We start from the raw sequence: 25,283 nt of genomic DNA on the forward strand, positions 1-25,283 counted from the left end.
GAGGGATGGGAAAAGACTGGTCAGTGGTAGTGTGTGGCATGTCTTAAGTCTGGACTGAAGCTGATTTTTAATGTATTTAGGCAAAGACAGGAATGTACCCCTGCCTCCCTTCTGCAGATCATCCTCCATACCCTCCAACCTGCCATTCCCTCCCTTGTCACCTGTTTGTGGGCAGTGATTCATGGGCTCCCCGAGCACGGCAGCTGCTGCTGGTTCCGGTTCCAGGAACGGTGATGACAACTGCAGCGCTGCTCCCCCACCAGCTGAGAGAGCCCTCTCCCTGGCCAGAGCAATCACTCAATGAAAGGAGACACCCTATGGCTGAGAGCCGTGCCAGAAATTTTCTTCTACGCACAAAAAAAAGCCAAACTAGACGAGCTGGGTTGGCCTGACCTGTCCCTGTGCATAGGGAGTAGAGTCTAATCCCCCACTGTTTTGTCCACAATATTTCCTCTAGCACTGGCTCATTTCCCCGTGATGGAGTGAAGGGAAGCAACAAGCTTGGTTCTGCCCCTTGTTGTCCCTGTCGGGGGGCTGCACACAGCCTGATGCCTAATGTTTCTTGCAGTGAAGTGGATACAGCTTTTCTCTGGCAAGACTGAGGGAACTGGAACTGCCTGTGCCACAATTTGTTCCTTGGATTCTGCTCACTGGGAAAGCTGGTGCCAGCCTTTATCAGAGCGCATGATGTCTTACAATCAAGATGTAAGTGATTTCACTATTAGGATTTTTTTCCAAGTCAAAAATGGCCCTCCAGTGCTGTAAAATATTTCATCCCTGATCCTACTGTCACAGGTGCATTGTAGTTCTTCTGCTCCCCCAGCACATCTTCCATTTCATATACAAAGGTCCACCAATTCATTCATTTAGCATGTTTTCTGTCTTTTAAATATGCCTTAAATTTCCATTACTGGGAAAACATTTAATTGCCCTAAGCCTGCAACATGGTTTTGAGTCTGGTTTTTTGAGGCTTTGAGGCCAGACAACTTTATTAACAGCAGTGGCTTGCTTTGCAGATAAATCCTCCTTTTCAGAGAACATCTTTACTGAAGAGTTTCACAGCTGATTATGGACACAAATAACTCATCAGAAAAAGTTACTGATACTCAGTGCTTGGCAAGCCCTGAGTCATTATCCAGTTAATGCTGTGGCACCATGCATTTCCAGCTGTGTTGCAGTGGCATGCAGACCTCAGCAGCTGTTGCAGAGCTCATCAAATGGCTGTTGAGCATCATCCTTGATTTGTCATAAACCCAAAGGTTTCTCTGGGGAGTGAATGTTATCGCCTGCCACAGCCTGGCTACACTACAGTGATGCTTCGGCACTGTCGTTATCTTACATACACTGCTTGTTTGAATTCCTTCCCTCTCTCCTTTGCTTTCATTATTTCTCCTGTTTGTTGGGATAGTAGGGATCAGATTATTCATAGCCTTATGCTTCTAACTGGCTTGTCTGAAAATGCAGTCTGGTATATGCTATCTGGCTTCATGTCTTCCTCTCCAGATGAGTTTATATTTAAAAAAAATTTTTAGATGCCTAATAAAGAGTCACAGAACATTTGGTGAACTGCTCAGCTATATTGTCCTTACAAAGAAGAATGGAGTTTTAGGTGTAAGTTATGGTATGGACAAAAGCTGTATTTTATGGAGGATTTTAATGTTTGCACTTATTCTGAATAGGATCAAACACAGACAATTTCAAAACTGTAAAGAAAATTCTCAGGTGAGGGAGGGAGGAAGTTTTGTATGGGGTTCATAGAAATGCTTTGTTTTAAAAATGTTTATCTTCAGATGCATAATACAGAACATGCAGAAGCAAAACCTTATTTCAGAATATTTTATGCTTCTCAGAGTTTCTCCGTGTCTGATTTTCCCCTTTTTATAACTTTCCCAGTTTTCTTCCCTTTTTTGTCTTTCAGACACAATTTTAGCAGAACTGATAAGGTAGCACAAATTCTTTTGGCTCAAGGAAAAAATGTTTCCAAAGATTTTCTGACCACTTCAGACTTACTGCTGCTGGAAACCCTATTTCAGTACTCATGTGCTTCCTAGAGACTTGAAAAATCCATTTTCTGCTGCAAAAAGCATTTTGCACATGCAAGAGATCACAGTTAAGTTTCTGATCCTGGTGGCCAGATTGTTTAAACCCTCTGTGCTTCACAAATTTTGTCATATTATACGAACAACAATAAAGCTGTTTTTCTTTTTGGCTCCTATGATTGTCTCTGCATGATCTGAATTATTGCAGTGCCAAATTACAGAGCCCAGCTTTTTAACTCATCCAACAAACCCTTGGAAACACCTTGTTCAAGTCTCTGCTAAGTGGCCCTTATATTTGTATGGAAACCTTATCAAAAGAGATGGAAGTCACTCCTGGCCTCATTCCTTCATCTCTGAGAAACACCTTGACAACAGTATTTTTCCTCCTTTCAGTTGCACTGTAATTGCAAGAGATTTGCAGTGGTCACTTCCAGGGACACCCAAGTATCACAGGGGAAAGAATTTGTGTGTTTTCACAGAGAATTGGTAATTTTGTGACTGTACTTCTTGCAAAACTTGCCTGTCACCATGACTGGGCTGTGAGTGTCCCTGTGATTGCTCTATAAATAGCCTGGGTGGACAGAGACCAAACAGAGCACTTAAGCACTAAGGACTTTACTGTTGGGCCTGCTGGGTTTGTGCAGGTTGTAACTGTCGCTGTCACAAACAGGCTGCAAAAAAATATTTTCAGCTGCTTGAGATAAAGTGGGCAGAGGTGGAGACTTTGTGTTGGCTCAAAATATTGAGATGCTTTCAGGCCAGAAATGTTCTTTCTGCTGCCAGCCCCCTGAAGACTTCTTTGGCCTGAAGGCTCATGTGCTGCAGCTTATATATTAGCCCAATAAAAGATTCACGATCTGCCTTGTCTTGCTATCAGTCCATCTCCTAAAAAATGTTGCTGCAGCTAATGGTGGCTCATATTTGATTTCTATCCAGGGTATTTTAAGGCTGCAAAACCATGTAGCAGGATAGGTGTCTGTCTCAGTGCTATCCTCTGCCTCTTATTATGTGTGTTTGTATTAATGACGAGATATCCTGCAGCATTAGTTGATTTAAATATTGAAAACAAATGTTCTCCTATTTCTCTGCCTTGGGGCTAGGAGTGATTATTCCAGCCTCTTCAGTGTACAGGAATCTGCATCTGTTGAGGTCTCTATTCTGCTGTGAGCCCAACATATGAAGTCAGTTTGCAAATTCATCTGAGAAATCCTAAAATCAGCACCTAGTTCTGCAGGTACCTATACCAGTACTATCCCATGGTCAAAATCCTGCTTTGCTTTAGAAATGCAGGTCTTTTTAGACTTGGCAACTTGGGTCAACATCCTTCTGTCTCTTTCTTGTTTACATCTTGATGTTTCAGTATCACCAGGATACATTATTATGACCCTGGGATGCAAACAGTCCACTGCTGATGGTTTTTTTTAGTAACTTGGCAACGTTATCTAAAGCAAAGCAGACTCCTGAAATTGGGACATACTGCAATTCACAAGGACAATAAAAAGTATTTTGGTACCAAGTATTTTGCACATTTGAAATCTCTGTTGTATCAATCTTAATCAGAAAAGAGTGCCTGGAGAAAAAAAAAATTGCTGTTTAATGTTTTTGATAAAAGTAGCATTTGCAAAAAAATACATTTAGAAATGGTGTAAGACTTTCACACAGTACCCTTAACAATGTTGATAGTGTTGTTTATAAATATGTGGTTAGGGAGATATAAAATTGTAGATCATTGACTTGCTAAGTTATAATATCATTTTCCGAGCTATTTAGGTGTGTCGACTGAATGAATGTTTAGAATCCATGCAGCACGTGTAGTAAAAATTTGCATGAAGACCATATTGATTTCAGGTGCAGGGGAAACATTTCAAGGCAGAATAGATGAGCTGCTGGATTTATCTGTATTCTAAGTTGTGAGAATGCAGAATTTGCCCAAGGGACCTCTTCTAGTCCTAATGTGAGCTGGTGCAAGGCAGTGGGAGGCATCGCATACGAGATGTATCGAACAACTGCAAGCTGCAGCTATTGGGTTTGGTTCCTGGCCTCTCCTGTATATCCCAACAAGGCATTCCCTAATGGATTCCATCAAATAGCCTCATTTCTAGCCCTTCACACAAGGGAAAGCTCTTCCCACAACTACACCCAGAGAAGTAGAAGTAGATGTTGTTCCTCAGTCTGCTCATGACATGAGTCTAGTGCTGAGTCACCAGCACTTTTTGGTGGCTACGTGCTGGTTTTGGCATTTGGGGCTGCAGAGTTGGGATACCCAGCAGCAGGAGAAGGCACAGCCCTAGCAGAGCAGTGGCTCAAGGGAGAACCTACATCCCTAGTGAGTGGGCAGTGAAGAGAGCTGGAGGGAAACAAGAAAGCATGGGGCATGTTGCAGTTAGTTGCAGAGAAATAACAGGAGTTGCAAAAAAACTGATGCTTATGTGGTTATGTGCCTTTTATGATGAAGTGTCTCAAGTTGTCAAGATCATTTTGAACATTTTGTTTCTTCAAGCCAATGTCAAGATCTTTTTGTGTCCTCAGTCTGGAGCTCATTAAGTGTATGACGCATGGAAAATTCTGTTTATCTCTTAATAATGTGATACTGGGGAAAACAAACTCTTAACCCCATTTTCTGTTGGACACCTTTTGTACTCCAAATTCAATCTATTTAATATATGTGCACTCAAACATTTGTATATATGTTTTGCTGTGTCTCAATGTGGATTTGAAAGTTGTTCTGTGCAGAACTCTCACCTGGGCATTGAGAACAAAATACATAAGCACAGAGCTCTCTCCACTTGAGAAGGCCTGAGATGGAAACACCCCCTAACTGGCAGTGTTACAGATGGGTATTTCTCTGGAGGGAGATAGTGAAGGATGCAGTGCATTTAGGAGTTTGTTGTTGCCTTGCTTCAAAGTGAGGAGAGGATCAATAATTTGTTAGGCTGTGAGCTGATGTCTTGTCTGAGTGCCAGCTCTGGTGTCCTCCAGGATAAGCTGCCAAAATGTCTGAGGGAGCAAAGAGGGATGTAAATTCCACAAGTCATTTTCCTGAAACTCTTATGTGGGAAACCTTTAGAAGCCTCTAAGTAAGGACAAAATCCTTTCAGGCTTAATGCTTGTTTCAGCAAAATTCCTTCTGAGGTCAGTAGACCTAATCCTGAAGTCTTATCACTTGTTTACCTTGATGGGATTTGAGTGTGTGGGGGGAACAGAGGGTCTTGGGACAGAGTGTGCTGGAAATGCTTTCTTGGGAGGCTGGAAGAAGCCTGCCAGGCTCTGCAGAAATGCATGTTTGAAAGGAAGGCTTGCTTCAGTAAAAATCACCTTGGTTTCCCACTTTCTTAGCAGCAGTAGAAAGGGCAGGTGAGGATCTGTCTTTCCTCTGAAGGCTGTTTGGTGCCTGTGGGTGGCCCAGGCCCATCTCTCAGGGATGGTGCATCTCACAATTCCATGTGTGTGCTTCTAAAGTGGTTTGCATCTCAGACTTTCTTTTGCATCCTAGATGAAAAAAGCCCCCAGGCTGGCAACCCCCTCATATCTTTTTAATTGTAACAGAGCCCATCAGAGTGATAAATAGTGTCAAATACAGAAGCAGATGAGAACTGAGATGTTGGTTTCCCTTATGCTTAAGTTGGAAAACAAGCTCTGGGTTTGCTGTGTGGCTCTGGGGAAAGAACCTTGCAGGGGGCTTTGGAGCAGGTCCCGGCTCTGCTTGCCCCATGTGCTGTCATAGTGAAACCCCATAAAAGGCCCCTTGTCCCTGCAGTGCAAGTCGTGGCGTGCCAACAGTGCCCTCAGCAGAGATTTCTCCTGCCTCCTTCCCTCCCCTCTTTCTCCTTGCAAATTGAAATCTATCTCCTTTATAACAGACTCAGCCTTTATTAGCTGAAGATCATGCCTCTTTATTAACCTTTCAGTAAGGCTACATCAGCTGAGTGAAACACCATTCAGGGGGGCATATGGTATCATAAAAGTCACTGCTGGTGTCACACAGCTGTGTACAATTTTGTTTGGTTTGAGGCTTTTTGCTTTTCAGTAAAGAGATGGAAAATGTTCTTTTCTTCTTTTCTGCTTTCTGGTGAGTGACTTATAAACAGTCTGTGTGAAATTGGCTCTGGAAAATATAATCAGAAAAATATATAGGCTGTTGCATTGTTTTCTGAATTCCAGGTCATGGTACAGGAGAGATTCTGTGGTAAGGTTTCATTAAAAGTAAAGAAAGAACACTGAAAGCTCTGCTGCTGACCCAGGGAAAGTAAAACTTTGTCAAGACAAGTAACACTGGGCAATCTTGTACTTTATTCCCTGCTGCTTATCTAAAGCACATTACTTACATTCAATAGATTTCTACTTCTGGTAGTTTATACCTCCTTGAGTTTAAGAGCCTTTGACTAATTAAGAGCAAAGAGATTTTCACATAGACCTACTGGAAGAACAATTTTCATGTCTTTTGTTCTTTGGGGGCATATGAGGCCAGAATTACAAATAAGTGTCTGTGTAACTATACATATATATTTATACTTACATACATAAATATGCAGACATGTACATGTATACACACATACATAAGTATACACACACACATACATATATATGTCCATATCCATATTTGTTTGAAAAAAAAAGCCTTAGAAATGAACAGCTTTGGCAGGCAGAATGTAGGTACTGTTAGCAGTCTTCTAGGTGGGTCTCTGGTTGGGTTATAAGTTATTTGCAAGTTAACCATGGAAGAATTTCAAGAGGTTTGATCCTACAGGTGAAGAAGCAGGTGTGATTGTGTGACTGCATGTGCACACATGCAGAAGGCAACTGGGAGGGATGTCTGTGCTTTAACTGAACAGACAAGTTTTCTTACTTCTGTCCATTGATGCTGATTTGAAATATGGGAGGCTTAGACTATTAAGGTAGCTCAGAAATGTCTTTCCAAAATGGGGTTTGGTCCAGGACCAGAGAAAGACAACCAGGAAAGGATCACAAGTGAGGAAATGACTGTTTCAAATTGCACATGAACAGTGAGAAGGTAAAATGCATATGAAAAACAGCTGAGTTAAAAGAATGTGTAAATGAAGAGACAGGCAGCTCAGCTGAAACTCACAACTGCATTAACCTTACTGGTGTTGGATGCCTAACTCCACAATAAATCCTGTACCCCACAGCTCAAGATTTAGGAAAACATAAGAGTTCTTAACTTCATTCCTGTTTGACAGCCTGAGCCAGTGCGTCTCAAATCACTGTGAACCTGATTGCCAGCTCTCTCCAAAGGCTTTGGCAGTACTGAGAGCCAATGGGTTTTTAATTCCATGTATAGGTGTTTGTGGTGCCACCAGGGAAGTGTCTGGTCTGAATCAGCAAGTCTATCCTGAGATGAGTGGTGCAAAATGAAAGCAGTCAGGAAGAAGTATTTGTTGATGAAAGTTATCAAAACACTGCTTATTTTAGTGAAGGTTGAAAAACAGCTTTGTTGGGATAAGAGACTTTACAAATGTGTCATTATGCTGTTGCTAAGATTCACACCTGTAGCATCATTCACCAAGATCATGTTCTTAATGTCAGAAACCAGACTCCAAAGGAGCACTGCACCATTAAAGGAGATACAGAAGCAGGAATGAATTTAGCCAGTTTCATCTAGAGAAATGCTTAATGGCAGGATGATCATCTTAAGGGTCATTTAATACCAGAAAAAGGAAATGATACATAACACAAGTAGTAACACAAAGAACAGTGAATTCAATTTAATAAAGGGCAAATTCAAATTGGAAATGAGGCTAAACTTTTAGACGGTTAGGGGCAGTCAGAAAGGGAAATCATTTGCTTAATGAGGTAGTTATGACAAACTAGGTAGAAATACTTTGTTTTCTGAAATCAGCAAGTGTGTCTTTCCTGCTTCATACAGTGGGTTCAACAGCAGAGTCCAGTGGTGCTTTGTCAGCCTTGTCCATCATGACCATTAGTTATAAATAATTAATACCATTAGTATTAATAATTTGTGTTTGAATAAAGGCACTACGGTGGCATTGTAGAATCCTTCTTGTTTCTCTAACGCCAAAGAAAGAAATTGGATATTTTGTATCTTCATAATATGAAACAAAAACTTAAGTGTGCTGGGGTTGTACAGGAGATGGAGATTTACAGCCTCATGACTTTTGTGCCTGGTCAGAACTGTGTTATAGAAAGCCTGGGGGGAACTCTTCATGGGGTTGTGGGGGGCTTGGGTACTTCACTCTTGACTGTTTTGAGGACAATGGACACCTCAGAGGTACCTGCTGGAAATCCCACTCTTGTATTCCACTCCTGCTGTTTCCTTGAAGCAGAGCTGACCCCGTGGCTGTTGTTACACAGTGGGTGATCTTAATTCCCGACCTGCAGGGCTTGCTGCTCCAAATGGTCTCTTGGGATCCTGCCTGCTTACAGCACATTTTAGGAGCATGTCTGAAAACAGTCTTGTATCTGTGTTGCCAGGAAGGCTTTATGGAAAAGAGACTACAAATGCATACTGCCAGAACCTCACATCTGAGTAAAAGTGAGCCAAATGAATTTCCAGTGCAAATTTACTGGAATTGGTTAACAGTGCAAGAACTGATACTGATATTTAAATCAGTGATTCTGATACAATAAAGACAAGTGATTAACAAAACTGTTTATCTTTTTGTAGCACAGATATAGAGTTGATAGTTCTTGCTTTATTTTAAATATATTGATAGGCACAAATTGATGAGGTTGCATAGGGATCCCAGCTACCAGTTAATGACTGCCAATTGATGAGTTTTGCAATGTCTGAATATTTAAAAGGTAACATCCAATGCATGGAAGTGGCTCCTATTGTCCAAAACAGCTGATCCTTATTGTGTTTAAGAAACAGAATTCTTATAAGGATTTGAGCTGCTCAAAATTTGATGCAATTTTTCCAGGACCTAGATAATCATCAGGAAATTAATGTAAAACTGTGATCTCATGTCATTTGGAAAGTTAATGGAATAATCTGATGGGCAGAGCTTGCTAGGGATATAACTGTACACTGGAAAATGAGTCTTTGGGCCTTGATCTCTGTCAACAGCAATGGAAGTGGAGAAGACAGTAGATTTTATTCTGTAATTATCTGAAATAAAAATGGGAGGTGTCCTAAAGAAAAATAGAGGAGCATTGCTTTCAGCAAGGAAAATAGGGCAGCCTAAATACTAGCACTGATTGTTACATGCTACTATGGATGTGTGTGTTAGAGAGCTGGCTGAAAGATAAATTTATTCCTGTAAAAACATTGCTTTATAGAGATCTTCTTTGGGCTTTGAGATTTTCATTGGAGAAGTGGAAAATTAGCAGTTTCCAGCTACCAGAGATTTTCAGATGGAAACCTGGTTGCTAGTCAAGTTTCTTTCCCCAGTGCAAATACATAAACACTTGCAGGAAATCATCTGTACTGCTGTGGACATTATTTCCTCTGCAGTAGAGTTCATTTTTGCAATCTGTCCTGCCTCTTGGTTCTGCAGCATCCCTTACTGGATGTATAAGTCACTTTAACTACAAACTCTCACTCTGGTTGTGAGATTTCAAGCTTTGCTTCTAGGTTTCTGTTGCAATCAAAAGTTTGTATACTGCTTGGAGGACTTGCTATCCCAGTTGCTCTCAGATCTTGTCTGCTCTTTGGTGAAAATTAGTAACAAAGTGTTTGTGATGTTCTGTGGAAACAATGGCAGCAGTTGCACTTGGCAGTAAATGTCAAAGAAAGAAGCTGTAAAGGCTGAGGAAAGTAAATACGAGTTATCAGGAGTCAGCACAAGAGATTTTGGTGCAGTAACTCAATCTTTTTTGCTGGCTATAGTCACAGATTTAATCCACCTCTCATATGAGGCATTGAAGCACATGAACAATAACCTATGAAAGTTATACTGGTTGTGTTCCAGGGCCATAGGAAAGGTAATACTTCCACGGTGTTTGGCCAAAATATTTTTGGACCTATATAGCACATGACAAATGTTTATCAACTACTGTGGAGCATGTACTGGACCCAGCTATGTAACTGATTCCAGCTTTAGTCTTTTATGCTGTGACATTGAGTTGCTCCTTAGGATGCAAATGCCAGTTGGTCTTCCCCCAGCAGACCCCAAATTTATCCCTGTGTATAATTGGCAGTGCTTTGTGGGGGAAGTCTTTCCTGTGTTGTTAAATTAAGGACTTACTTAAAATATCTTCCCTCCTTCAAGTAGGTGTCAGTCACATTTTTTTGGTTAGATACCATAGACTAGTTCTGTGTCTGCTTTGGGTCTGCAGTTGAACAGAGCAGTTCATCACTGGGGGAAACAAGTCTTTCTTTATAAGTGTTTCTTTATAACTCTTCATTTTATCTGGGCTTGTCAGTGTCTGGCAGATTCTCCATCCTTTGTGCCATTCCTCTTCAGCTCACTAGCAGAGCCATCATTAGCTCTGCATATAGTGGCAGGCTTGGGATTTCATTAATTTTCTGAAGTCTCCTTCACTCTTTCTTGGGTTTGCTTTGAAATTTATTTTCTTTATAGGTGAAAAAGGATGGGTTCTGCTCTCAATCTGGTCTTTGCTCTGTTCTTAGCACTTGTAATTACTACAGGACTGCACTGACCTGAAGTGGGGATGCAACTGTGCTTAATGCATTTATGAGATGCTGGCATGTGCATCTCATTTTGATAGGTTTACTTGTACTGTTTAGAACAATCTGAGGAGATTTATAATTGCTTGTTTTGTGATACAGACACAAAGAATTAAGTAAAGGCATTATAAGTTATGTCTTTTTTCCTCTAGCCAAAGAAGCACTGTCATGTTTTCATATATCAACTTATTTAGGGTCAAAGTTTGACTTCTCTCTGAATTTGATAGGCATATATAAGTGCTGCATCTGAGTAGTTCACAGAGGGATTTTGGTACTTTGATTTTTAAATGCAGTCCCAAAAGTGTGGAGATAAAAGTGTAGCTTGATTAGAATGGAGCCCATGCAATGACAGGAGGTAAATTTTCAGCAAAAATTAATGTTAGAGGAGACGATGACTTAGGAAACCAATTGCAATTAAAATTGTTGTAACTGAGTTGATACTAGAGGTGGAAAACTGCTTTTTATATTTGCTAGCTCGGCAGAAACTGAGAAAATATGTGTTTTCTGAGAACAGAGATATGGAGGAAAGATGACTTATGTTTAAGGCTCTACACAGGGACTCAGAAAATTGACTTCAGTTCCTTTCCTGGCTGCCTCACAGGATGCCTCTGTAGTCTTGGGGATGATTACAAAGTTTTCACCATATGTTTATGCTGCATCTAGTGATCTGGAGCCCTCATTTTAGTTGGGTTTCATGAAATTCTAGCCTTCCAAGTAATATTTACTCACTCGTGTATACCAGAAAGTAAAAATAAATGGTCTTTGGAAAAATTAAACTGAGTCACGTTTACACTGAATAGGGATTCTGTGTCCTGGTCAGTGATGGAAGAAAAGTAGGCCCTTCAGAAATTATGACATATCAGACTCAATGCTCAGACCCAGAATGGGATACTCTAAATTGTTTCAAAAATTTTTTTGAGGACGGAAAAGGGAGAAGGGAAGATGGTGCTTACCACAAAGTTTATGAGCTATTTTCCCAGATCTTTGTCACATAACTCAGCAAAGAGGAAGGACGTGAAGCAGAGAGATCCTTCCTCAAAAAGGCCTTTGTAACACCATTATCTGTGTCAGCCAAATGCAGACACACTTCTTTTTTAATGAAGGAAAAATTTGCCTTTTTTTTTTTTAAATAGATAAATCATCCACAAACAAGCTTATGTGAAAATTAGAAGCAAGAAGTCCAAAGAGGCATGCCAGAGAAGGAAGTTTTCAGAGTTCAAGGAATACAGAGAAGACTGCAGTGGGACTGTCTCTGAGTGGGAGCATTTACATCACCCATTCTTGACGGGTTTACCTTCTGGGACTCTGACCTTGGACTGCTGCCGGGGCGTTTGTCTTGGACTTGTCCTCTGGGCTGGTGAGTTAGTGATGGAATGACACACGTCTCTGTTGGGTTGAAACATGATATTTTCAGATGGCTCAGTGTGAGGGGTTTTGGTCTCTGATCATTCTGTCTCCTGCTTCAGTGATGAGAGGATATGTCAAGTAGTTAAAGCACAAATCTGGGAGCTGGAAGACTTGGCCACTCTTCCTGAGACTGCCACAGCCTATTTGTGATTCTGGAGAAGTCAAAGAATGACAGACATTAGATGCAGCATTTTCCAGTGGCTCAATGACTTAACTCTGCTGTCATTAGACTCTGTGGGACTTTCTCTCTTGACTTTGTTGGGAACCTTATTTTTCAGACTGTCTATAAAGCATGCATGTTCCTCTAATCATTTGGTTATAAAATAAATGTGTGCCTGCTGCAGTGTAGGGAATTGATGCAACTTTTCAGCTGCTGTATAATGGATGGGAAAATCACAGTTAACAAAAAAGGTGGGTGACTGCTGCAGGCCCTGGTTATATACTATTTCAAATTCCAAATAGCGTTGGTGTGTTTTGCCAGAGTCCATTGTTACACAAGAACCTACTACTTCTCAGTTAATCAGGACAGATAGATGTGATGTAGTATAAGCAGGGGAATGCTGAGTGGAAATTGATTAGTTTGGTCCTAGAATATATCCCACAAAAACTCAACAGATTTTCCACAGGAGCACTACAAGAAGGTTCTGTTTATAGTTTGTACTCATTTTGTGCTGTCTGAAACTAGGAAGAGTTTCCACTTTGGAAAGGTTGTAGTTTAAGTTTGGAAAATGGAAAGGAATTTTTAAATTCCTTATTGAAAATAATTCTTTTATTCTAACAGAAATATAAAATATTTTTCTCTGATTTTGGAGAATGATGGACCCAACACAGAGTTTTCCGGAACAACTGATCTGGTCCAATCATGTTGATTCATTTCCCTTTGGTCTGTCTGGCAAAGACATATGGGTCCAGAAACTGTTTTTCCAGGGGAAGTGTCAGTTTCAGTCCTGCAGACAGCTCCCAGGCTGGGATCCTCTGAAAGAGAGGAGACGTGAAGGAGGCTGCAGGAATCAATCAATCAAGTGGTGCCATTAGCAGGCAACAGTCTGCAGAGACGTGTTCAGAAAGCCCCAGAAATCCCAGATACGCTGCTCTTCTGCAAGTTGCTATACTGAGCAAAACTTGGTCATCTCACAAGGGAGAATGGGATCATATGGCCTAACTCTGCTGCTGGACAAAAATACACATCCAGAGGGACTGATTGCCTCAGTGCCCAGAGAAAAAAGGGATAGTCATGTGCCCCTTATGCCCCAGAGGCTTGCTTGAGCAGGTCTGTCCTGTACCCTGGGCAGTCTAGGGGCAGAGGAATGTTATTGTATTGAGAGCTGTTAGACTGCATATCAGGGATCTTAAAAGCCCTGTGAGTTTGATCTTAAAATTTGCTTGTACTTCCAGTACTTTGGTTTGTGGCATGGCTGTGCAGGTGGGGGAGCACTGGCCTGTAAAAGCCCTGCCCCTGTTGCTGTTCCGCCTGTGTCCTGCAGTTTGAGCTGGTGGGAAGCTGAGCAGCCGGCAGGACCAGCAGCACAGGCTTGGTCCCCTTACATCTTTTCTTTGAAAGACCTGGCAGAACTGAAAGACTGGATGTGTCAATGTCAACTGATCAAGCTTTAATCAGAAAAGTGTCATTTTGGAGATTTCTTGGGCAGAGCTGCTCTTCATATCCTGAGTTTGGCTAAGAAACAACGCAAAAGGTGAACTTGGCTCAGTGCCTTTTACTTCTTTGATCTGTCTTGCCCAGAGTGGTACATTCTGCACCAGAATGGTGCAGCTGGACTCTTTGGAGGAAGAATATGAATTTTATTTAACTAAAGATGTTTGCAGTTATTTCCTGTCTGTCCTTGAATTCTTTTCATATTCATATTCATGGATTTAGTGCTAATGAGAATAACTGTATGTTAAAAAGATCATCTGTCCCTTAAAAGGTCTCTTGGAGTAGCCAAAGGGATGGGGGGGAAAAGAAATTACCAACAGCTCCCTCTGAATTTTTGATTCATCACCTAAATTAATCTTGGTGATTTAATTAATCTTAAAGAAATCTTAGTGTTAAAGAAAAGTGTGCAGCTTGGTGTGACCATCCAGGACACTCTGTCTGGCTCCATGACTTACCCTGCCTCGCTGGTATATCCAGTGTGCTCTGGTGTAGGATATGTTCTGCCCTCAGGTGCCTGCCATACTTAGTACTGTGTAATCAGACTGAATTCAGGACTAATGTTGGCTATGACAGAGGACTGTTTCCAAGCAGCTGTAGATCTAGTTTAGGCCTTTTAGGATCAAACTTTCATCTCCAATTTAAATCCACTGAAGGAAAGAGTTTATCATTCACAGCTCTTGAAAGTAGAACCTAGAGCTAAGTATTGTCTTCGAGCACTATCTCGGGCCCTGCCTCTGTGACCTTCCATGGATATGTACATGCTTTTGGTGACAGTCTTAAGTTAATAGTCATGGCTGTGTATGGAAAAGGCAGGAATGAAAATAATGCCTAACTTCAGGGTGCTCTTGCAAGCAATGAGGAATAGTGTCTGGGAAGCACCGGCTGGTACGTTGGGGTTTCCCCCTTCCCCCAGCTGTGCCACTGGTCTGCTGTAAAATCCTTTGCAAATCATTCACCTTCTCTGGGGGCTCAGTGTAGCTTTTGTGCAGCAGGAACAATGATTCCTTTCAGCTCTGCATCCACAGTGGTGAGTGCGCGGGGCTAACGAGCAGTAATGCAGCCTTCAGGGAGCTGCAGTGCTGAAGCCACTCTAGCGAGTGTTTTGTGCAGGGAGAAGAATAGATCCTTAAAATATTTAATCAACAATCGCTGGGTATATATATCCCCACTTCTGGATTAAATACTCTTAGTGATTTAGGGCTCTCTTATGTCTTTACCTCTTTTGTTTATCTCATGTTCTCATCAATCAGAGCTTCACTTTAGATCATGATAAAGCCACTTCAACCATGCCTTTACTGGCTGTAGTTGTTAGAAAATCTGCATATTTTTAATTGTTTTAAAATAGTGATTCCATTCTCACTTTCTGAACTATCTTGACTTTTTTTAAAGGGAAAGAATAATGAATTTCCATATGGGTTATACCTTGTAAAAAGATTATCTCCATTTGCTCTTTTTAGAAACTTTTCAGAAGGGAAGGCACTGTCCCAATGCACAGAAGCAATTTTTCTTTTCAATGGATCCTGTGACTCAAATCTAAACCTTTGCTCTCAGAGGAACACTTTTCAAATGTTTACTTAATGCTTGATTCCTGATAGGCAGTCTGGAGAAAAAAACAGATGAGGTGTTACTCCTGAAAGTTATACTGCTTTATATTGTTTGAAAGGCAGAGATTGAACTGATTTGTCTAGCAGCTTCCCTTTTCTCAGCTGGGGGAAAAAGTTCCTTTGTAGCTCAGGCTTTTATCAACAGTCCAATAAAAGTGTTTTATATATATACATAAAAAATCATACAACATATAAAGCCTTTTATCTTGATGGCTCCAAAATGGTTGACAAATTTGTCAAGCAATTTGTCAGCTACTTTCCTCAAAAGTTATCTCTTACTCCAGAAAGTTATCATGGAGGTATTTCTATGGTAGGTGAAATTATTCTTGCTACTGATAGCTTTGAAATAACAATCAGACTTGTAATGCATGCATTACAAAATTTTAATCTACGAATTTTAGAAATGTTTTCCTAGACCTTTTTCCTAGCTGAAACAGATTGTTGTGGATAGGCAAAAACTGCATGAACTGATGGGGATGCCTGCTTCTCTGTGGTACCTCCGGACCCATCCCAGGCTTGGAGAGGACCCTCTGAGCAAGAAGTGAGTTGTCTTCAAGGGCCTCATGAAGTTCCTGACATAAATTTGCCCTTTACCTTCCTAGTGACACCATGACCTTCCATGGCCATTATTCCATATAAACCTTGTATATGAGCAGTGTTTGCCTCTTCTAGAAGGGCTCTGGATACGTCCTACATGCACACATACTCTGCATCTGTGAGGATTCACCAGAGGATCCCTTGGCTCCTGAACCTTTCCCCTGTGCAAGTTGTTGGCTACCTCACGAGCAAACTGGTGGCAAGGTGGCTGAGGTTTCATGAAGGGATCCATAGCCGGAGTGTGTTAATGGACTCAAGTGCTATTTATTGGCTCCAGTGGATTTCGCTGCACCCTTGGCACATTCGTGCTTCCTGTATGAAACTTGGCTGAAGGAGCCAGAACTGCAAGACAACATCCCAAATTCCAGCTGGGATGCGTAACTTGGCTACATGACACTCTCCCTTCTTTACCCCCCTTAACTACTTCCCATGTTAAATAGTTTCTCAGGACTCAAAGGGGAAAGAGGAAATAATCTCCAGGCCAATGATTCTCATAAGTAGAAAAGTTGCATCAATAAATTAGCAATGATTAATAGGAAGAAATTGTCACTTGTCTCACTTGCCTGGAAGCTGTAGCTGGCTGAAATGACAGTCTTGGTGTCGAGGGGTTGGGATGCAGAGAGTGAGTGATGGGGGTAGGGATTTATTTTATATATATTTTCAAATTAAAAAAAAAAAAGTGTGATTTATTTTCCTTTGCTGCAGCTTGCTCCAAATTTTCAGTTTTACATTAATAGCTGTGGGAACAGCAGTTCTTACTGCCATATACTTTAGCTATTAACACTGTGTCTGGTTTGACAGTACATCTCTCAATTTATTTTTTTTATTCCCTTGTGATCATAAAATATGTATCAGCCTTCCTTTCTAATCTCCTTTGTCCAGTTAGCTATTTTGTATCTTTTCTCTGTTTAAATTTGATTTTTCTAGCAACATATACTTAATCAAAAAAAAGAAACCCTCTATTAAAACTCCCTTTTTTCAAAATTTAAAGCGTGATTGAATTCATATTTAATGGAATGATTTCTCCAGTAGCCCCTAACAGCTTTCTACCCAAAATGTTTGCTTCACTGATATTTTAATTGCTGTAATAATCAGCATTCTGAGTACGAGGTCTTTCCTCTAGCTCAGTAAATCCATACTGGCTGAGTAAAGCATGTCTGTGATTTATGTGCAGATAAACAGCTTTGGATCCTATCCAATCACTTCATCAGTTTTAATTCGGCTGCCTAATCAGTAGCAAACAGAAGGATTGCTTTTTGCTGGTTTGGTTGTTGGGGGTTTTTTGCTTTATTTTGTTTTTAACAGGGTTGGGGGTGTTAATACAGGGTTTGGCATGTTCTTCAGAATGGCACAAATAGCTCCCCATTTCTCATCATCTTTGTGTCAAAATCAGCTGCAACTTTCTGAAAGAGTTTATAAGAAGGGGATGAGATGCCAAGCTGTGCCTTTGGGCTTTCGGTGGTATCTAAGGAACCAGGCAGATATGCAGTCTGAACAGCCAGTCTCCTCTTATCTCATGGTTTATAAAGGACTTCCCTCAGATGCCTGAGAAAAGTGGAAGAGCTCATACAGAAGCAGATTTTGTTTACTCTCTGTGTTTAGGGGTTGATGCCTTCAAAATCATTTCCACAGCAATTATTATAATGCAGTTGCTGTTTACTGCAGGCAAAGTGTCTTGGGAGGGTCCTGGGAGGTGCAGGGGGCACTGTGGGGTGCAGCTGTGCAGGAGTGGGACAGCAGAGCCCACTCCCCCTTTCCACCCTCAGCCTTTTGCTTGCTGCACAAGCCAGAGGGCTCCAGATGATTCCAGACTGGCGCTTTGAGATTAAAGCTCATGACCACAGTTCCTGACCTCATTTTTGTCTAAAATAACCTAAGCAAATGCCTGTTAAGGTTAAAACATTGCACCATTTACATTATCATCTATTAGTGCCATATGTCAAGAGGTGAAGCATTCTCTGATTTATAAGCAGCCTCTGAAGGATTACAGAGAGCAACCCCATTCTGGACATCAGATCTAGGGCATGCAATACCATCTGTAATAACAAAGCTTACCTAAAGAGCTTAGAATGGTTTGAGTAGTAAACCATGGCTGTGTGTCTGTGAACCTTGTCAGCTCTCCTGGCTGCTTCATTTCAGTGTGTAACTATGCCTGGCCACTCCATTTACACGGGGAAACTGCAAGAGGTATTAGTAGCTCTTCCTCTGTATCTACTTTTTTCCTGTTTCATAGCAGCCCTTGCTATGCAAGCAAGGAGCAGGCTTGGGAAGGCTGTGCTAGACTGGGTGGGTACCATTGGAGTGTTTACAGGGCAGATTGACTGGGAAGGGGACACTGGCATTGCTGCTGTATCTTCGTGGGGGTTCACATCATAACCCAGTTGACACATGACACCTTTATTCCATGTCAGGTTAAACCCTCCCAGCTCTGTGTGAAATTTCACTCTTACCAAGAATCTCAACCAGAGCTGCTCCAGTCAAACTTTTTGGCTCAACCTTAATTTCTTGCACACTCCCATAGCTGTAGGCTTTAAATAGACTTTTGAATCATCACAAAATTCAGAGAAATAGGCTGGGCTGGAGGGAAGGGCAGGGCACTGGGTGTGTGGCATTTTGGGATCAGTTTTCTGGACAAATGTGGGTGTCCCAAGGGACCTTGGGTGAGGTGAGTCATCCATCTGCTGTGTTAGATTTTTTACAGCTTGCAAAAGGGCAAAAGCACCTTGTTGCCTTTGACTGGCTATGAAGAGAGAATAAAACCCATTAATAAAGAGAAGACATTTAGACCCAGTGGTGGTTCTGGTACAGCTCCACCTCCACTAACAGCACTTACTGGGCTATGAAAAACAGTGCTCAACGAGTTTTCAAAAATGATTTGGCAATGTCTGTGGAGGGGGAAGTTTGGCCATTATATTGTTATTTATATTATGTTGCTTCTTTTAAATTAATGACATCCTGTGGAGGGACTACCAGGCTTGGGATTCTCCTGGCTTTGACTGAGCACAATCTACAGCTTTGGTTCTCTTAAACTTAACAAGAGCTCTGAGCATTCCTGTTAAAATTGATGGGAGATGAACTTCAAGAATCCTGAAAGATGAAGACTATCCCATCTGTCTATCTGCTGCTTTAATGGAGAGATGAGAAAGGTTTCATGCTGTAACCCTGCATGAGGGAATTCAAATGTCTAAGAAGAAATTTCAGGAGAAGGCTCAGTATCTTGCAGATCAAAGGGTTCATTTAGGGAATCCTCTATTCTCTAGCCAAAGGGGAGCTATTATGTTTAGAGAGGCAGTGTGCAGACCAGAATTCTTCTGCTGATGAAACTCTGAGTTTGTGGTGTCCTGTGGCTTTCTGTATAGGAATGACTACCTGCCAGTCCTGGAGGTTGAGCTAACAGATGGATCTTGTTTTCTCACAAGCTGGTGAGAAAACAAGTGCTGGGCTCTGATCTGCCTCCTGGGATATCACCAAAGGAGCATTTCCACTGTCACCATTTTAAAGAAGCAGGAGTTATCTGACAGTGAAGACTGAGTCCTTTTGGTGGGTGCTCTATCACCCCTGGGTTCCTGTGGGTGTCCCACCTTCAGGATTCAGCCCTGGCAGAACAGCTGCAGAAATGTGAAATGTTCACATCTTCATCTTATTCCTATGATTTTTTCCATGAGGAAAAGACTGATAGGAGAAGGAAGGAAATGTGAAGAGTCTGTATGCATGTTAGTCTTCATATGTTGAAAGAGAAGACTGTGAGAGACTTTTCTGGGTTATGGAAATGTGATGCATGAGGTTTCTTGAAGAAAACAATTGCTTCAGTCCTCTCAGTGAGCTGTGTGACTGGTTCCTCTGTTTCTGCAGTTTAGTTTTTCTCAAATGGTGCTACATTTATCATGACTTTCCTTTATAATGTTTTTTTCCTATTTTCCCTCTTTACCCTCCCTTTCCCTTTTTCTCTTTCACTTTTCCTGATTCATACTGTATAGAAGCCATTGTTCAAAAAATAATTACCAGGGTGGTAAGAATCTGCCTATGGCTGAAGCCTGATGGCCTGTCCCTGACTGCATCACCTTAACCTACAGAAGCCCTCTGTCATTATATAGAATTTTGTCAGATCAGATACTAGTTTCCCTGGAAAAAACATTTTGTCTTTTTAGTATCTCTACTCCTTGTCTGTGATGTAGCGTTAGCAGCATGTGCTCCTTCTCAGGAGCACAGTGAGGAAAAACCCATCTGGTTTGTGAATGCTCAGACATGGCTCTAATGGAAGCCATGTAAATAACTAGATAAATTATTTCACTGAGTTTGTCTGTCGAGCATATTGGGTAGCAGGGTCAGAATCTCTTCACAGTGATTCATTTCTTACTGGCTGAGTGGGATTTGTGCTCATAAGCCATTGTACAGAAGTATTCTCCAATTTTTACTGTCTCTGTCTTTTCCCTGCCTACACTTTTAGCTCTTAGATCTCTTGCTGGTGAGCTCCAGGGAGCAGAGCCACAGCCAATGTCTGCATTGTGCTCAATGCAAAGACTTCAGGCACAGGGTGGACATTTTGGTGCTGCCATAACTAAAGGATAAATTAGTATGAACTAATCTAAAATTTGTTAGAATTTGTCATGATTTTTGCCTTTCTACTTTCAAGAAACTGTTGGGGGGTTTGAATAAGACATAAGGGTGAAAACAGTGAGAATAACCTTTCAGATGTGGGTTTCTTGAGCAAATGTGTTCATTCTGAGCTTTGCTTTTGGTGTTTCAAAGAGGGGCTTTATGGCTCACAGCCAGTGTACAGGCTCTCAGCCCTGCCACACCTGCTGTGAGACAGGGCAAATTGTGCATGCTGCCCTCACACATCATCCAGCTGCAGCTCCTGCATTTACTTGAGCAGTTCAAAAAATTCTTGACTAACCTGAGCACATCTGTAGTTCAACTGGCAGAAAGGAAGGTGCAATGAGCTCCAGCATGAGTGAATGATGAGGCAGGGTGAAGGATGGTGGGGACAAGAGTGTTCCCAAAGAGAGCATTGCAGTGAGGAGTAAGATATGAGTTCACAGCCTACATTTCTCACTGGTGCAAATCTCCCACTTGGAAACTGGGACAAGAGTGGTTCCTTGTCTCTTCTGTGAGGATGAAGCATTTAGGATTATGAAAAATTCAGAGAGGGCTGCAAAATTTCTCAGACAGATTGATTATGTTGAAATATTTATTGTTTCCACAAACATTTTCTGCTACCTATTCTGTGGGCTAGGATTTTTTGCAGAAAGCAAATAATTGCAGCTAAAGCTAGTTTTGAAGCAACCTTCAGGTAAGCATTAAGGAAAAAAATTTACATTGCTTTGTGGTTAAATAATATTTTCATTACATTTGATTTCCAAACAATGTCAAAATTCTCCCCTGTCTGTTAGAAGATGTACTTAGAAATATCTACTAAAAACTGGTTTTCTGGTGTTTCCACAGGTCACTTAAGATTCTCCCTGGAGCGTGACTTCAGATATGACACTTCAGTAATGCAGAAGCAGTAAGTAAATAATATCATCTTTGCAGCCCTTGTTTTAGAGCTGTGTTTACACTCTTTCCAGAGCTTTGCTAGAACCCATCTTTGCTAGACCCTGTCTACTTCACAACAAGCTTGCAGGGAAGTCCCTGAAAGAAGACATGGTTTCAAAGTCAGTCGTGCCATTTCAGATGCTTTGCTTTATCAACTTCTTGTTTAATCTAAGAACTCCAGGAATGGTTGCCTAATCTGCAGGAAGAAAGCCCAAGACATCTGTCAGGATTGCAGGAAATGTCACAAGCAGACAGAATTAAAAATATCTCATTAGCATCTATGAGCAGTGAATAAAGTGCAATGATACATACCAAAAGCTGTCATGCCATTGGTTCCCAGGCACAGAACCTTCCTTTGCTTGTGATACTAATTAAAACTGAAACTGAACAAATGAACCCTAGAGGCTGCTGACCTGGTCATGTATTTGTTGGCCTTTGGAAACTTGATGTCAGAGTTCAGTATCTTAAAAGTCTTACCAGAGAGATATCTCACATTGATATAAGCAATCACAGAGATTGATTTTGGGCGATTCCTGGTTGTGAATGCATGAAAAAGATACAGTTTCCTTCTCCTTCTCAACTTTTTCCATCTTTTTCAAAGGTGAATTAGTAAGGTGCTAATTTTGGTATCTCTTTTCTGAATTCTGCATTGTTTTTCCTAATCAATTCTCTCAGATCTGCTCAATCTCCATTTAATTCAGTCAGCCACTCAACATCCAAATCTTTTGTAATAAAGAGAGTGCTAATTTTTCCATTTGTTTCAATTGTCTTTCGTCAGGTGTTATCATATAACTCAATCATCCAGCATTGGAATTTGTAATTTAATCAATAAAGGAGGTCATTTTCCTCAAGAAGATCAAGGAAGAGAGATCTTGAGGAAAATGCACAGTGAAAGAAAGATGAACAAAAAAAAGGGTGATAGGAGCTGTGGTTGGCATTTAACAGCTGCACACCTAGATGGCTATACTTGCCTGGCAAGTAGCAAGCAAAAGAGATATCACTACTTTAAAATAATGGATATAATGATTTTGCCTGTGCACTCATCTTGCAAAATCTAGAGGGACAATCATGGATAACACTTAAGTTGCTATAACAAGCACCTTGCACCATCTCCAGGTGTTGACAACCCCATAGATGAGCAGTAGTGTTCACAGGAGCAGTTTGATAATGAGAGAAACACCAAGAAAGAAACTTTGCTGTGTGAGCTCCTCCTGCTCACATGGCATTGTATACTGTTGCTGTTGCTTTAGATAAGAGCAGAGGAGGGATGATCTGCAGCCTCCCTTGATGTGATCACTGAGGGCCCAAGGCTTTGCAGCACAGGGATGTCCCTGCCCACAGTAAAAGGTGGCTGTGGCCTGTGAACCTGCTCAGTCCCTGCCTCTGGCTTTGCTTGCAGGGCTCTGCAGCCCCAAGGGTGGGCATGGTACTGTGCTCTGCTGGCAGGATGAGGGGATGGCTGTTCATTGCTAGCAGTGAGAGCTGTTCTGGTTTCCTGTCCTGGCCCATCTGAAAGAGCATCTCTGCTAGTTCTGCCAAAGGTGTGAATTTTGCCCCGTGGTGAGGTTTGTTTTGCATTCAGCCCCTGGAAGACAACATGCCCTTTGCAAACTGCCAAGCAGCTTTGAGGAAGGCCTGGTTGGGAGACTGACTGCCCCACTGGGGAAGTGCAGGTACACAGTTTGTGGTAATTGGGAGTGGGGCTGTGGCAGAGCCTCATTCCCAATGGGCACAGCTGTGAGAAGCAAGTGAACAGCACTGAAAGCAAGGAGCCATGGAGTGCCAGGGGCACTGACCAACCACCAAAGGGAACAGAGGGCACACAGGTGCAATGCATGAACATAAGGGTATAAAAGGTTGGGCTAAAGAACAAGAAGGAGGAGATGTTTGCAACCTTTTGAAGTGATATGGTGTTACTCTGTTTGGGTGAATACTTAAAGCCCTCTGGAATTGTATGGTGATACTCTGTGTATCATGCCTGTCTCAGCTGAGACCTATGCTGTGGCACAGAAACACTTTTGCTGGGCCACAGCTGGTAGTCTGTCCTTGGCCCCTTGACTTCACAGTGGGTTTGTATGGGCAAGTCTCAAATATCAGGCCTCTGTAGAGTCAGCCATGGTTTTGCTGATAAATTGCTTAGAAGTATTATGGTCTCAACTTGGCAATGTCTGCAAAACACAAGATGAAAGATATCAAAACTCTTCATTCAGAAAATGTTACTATTTAAAATTATAGTAAATCATTTGGTGTTTAAGGCACATCACTGCTCCTTTGCTTATGTCTCTCCCAAGGCCTGGTTGGTAATGCTATAGATGTGTTTCTGCAAATCAGACGTTGAGCCAGCTATTGAAACACCCATCTTTTGGGATATTTAGAACAGGTCTTTTAGTTGAAGCAGGCATGTTAGTAAAAAAGACTTAATAATACAACATTTTGGGGAACTTAATACGTGATGTGTGGCATTTGTCTTGAAGATTTTAGTGCTCCCCTTGAGTGCTACTTCAGATTGAATAAACAGGTATTTAGAGAGTCTTCAGGTGCTTATTTTCAATCTGGATTGACAAAATTTTCCTGTGGTAAGCACAGGAGAATCAAGTGTAGAGCTCTACAGTAAATAATCTTACTTCCCCACCCCTTCCATCCCCAACAACACCCTAAGCACTCTACAGTAAAAGCTGTCTCTTAATGGGGATAGCATCTTAGCTTGGGGTTTATTAGGTAATGAAAATCATGGATTGAAAAATGCCTGGACAAGGATTGCATTGGAAGGGGCTGCCTATGGAGGTGGTGGAGTCACCATCTCTGAAGGTCTTCAAGAAATGACTGGATGTGGCCCTCAGTGCCATAGTCTGGTTGACAAGTTGGGGGTCAGTCAAAGGTTGGGCTTGATGATCTCAGAGGTGTTTTTCAACCTAAATGATTCTGTGATTCTGTGTGAGTCTGTGAAATGAAATTGAGATGAAATTGAAATGGCTTGGTCCTACATTCTCAGCCACTCTTGAATTCAAGTCCTGCTCCTGTTTTGCACAGTTTTACCAGAAAGTTTTCGACAAGGAACGTGTGGAGTGTGCCAATCAGACAGCTACAAAACCTACAGAACTGTGACTAGATGACAAATCACTCCCTCTGACCCTGGAAACTTATATGAGCAATATTGTAAATATTGTTCATCTTTTTTTCATAAACCTGTGTTTGAGTCTATTCTCCAACCTTTCAACTGTGCCAAGGATTACCAAACATGCACCATATGATTGTTTATGATCCCTGGTTCCCTTCTTGTGCACTCCAAATAATGTCATCAAAGCTGGTGCTGTTCTGCCTGTTGTGTTTGGCCAAACATGAGAGGAGAGTTTCTCCAAGGAGTAGCCTAATGTACTGTATTAGAAGATTGACTTTTGGAGCAATGAATCTTTGACTGGCCAAAGCAATCAGTGCTTTGCCCAGGCAGGCAGCCTAGGGAACCCAGGTCTAAGAAGCTTTCTTATGAGAACTGTGGCTGAAGATTTCTTGGGGTTAATTTAGCACTAAAGATCTCAGAGCTTTATGGAACTGGAGCATCTTCAAAAGTAGCAATGGCACATGCAAGTTGCTGCTCTGTCCTTCCCACAGTAACGGCTTCCTCTTTTCACCTACAAAAGAGAAAATTATGAATTATACTTTAGTCCTGCTTTGTAGTGGTATTTTGCACAAAATCATGTCAGTGTAAAGATGTCCAAAAATATTTACATAAATGTTCATCAATTTTTCTTCTCTTGCTTTTGAGCTGCTAAAACATTTTGAAACACTTGGTTTGTGGTTTTTTTTTGTCCTGATCCCAGCACCACATCACCCATTTTAGT

The 25,283-nt window shown here is 41.5% G+C and overlaps 1 protein-coding gene across 3 annotated transcripts in view; it reads left to right on the forward strand.

Moving 5' to 3' along the window:
• SEMA5B (semaphorin 5B) overlaps positions 1–25,283 on the forward strand; it is a 266,007-nt gene that overhangs the window by 59,741 nt on the left and 180,983 nt on the right. For 2 of the 3 annotated variants that reach the window (XM_018911345.3, XM_018911347.3), the window contains exons 1-3: positions 578–705; positions 11,781–12,004; positions 21,355–21,415. The gene's annotated coding sequence lies outside the window, so the exon portion shown is untranslated. Of the gene's footprint in view, positions 1–577; positions 706–11,780; positions 12,005–21,354; positions 21,416–25,283 lie in introns of those variants that run through there. The other variant, XM_050976873.1, reaches the window with a different exon arrangement.

Source organism: Serinus canaria, chromosome 7 (genome assembly GCF_022539315.1).
Source record: "Serinus canaria isolate serCan28SL12 chromosome 7, serCan2020, whole genome shotgun sequence".
NCBI classification, from domain to species: Eukaryota; Metazoa; Chordata; class Aves; order Passeriformes; family Fringillidae; genus Serinus; species Serinus canaria.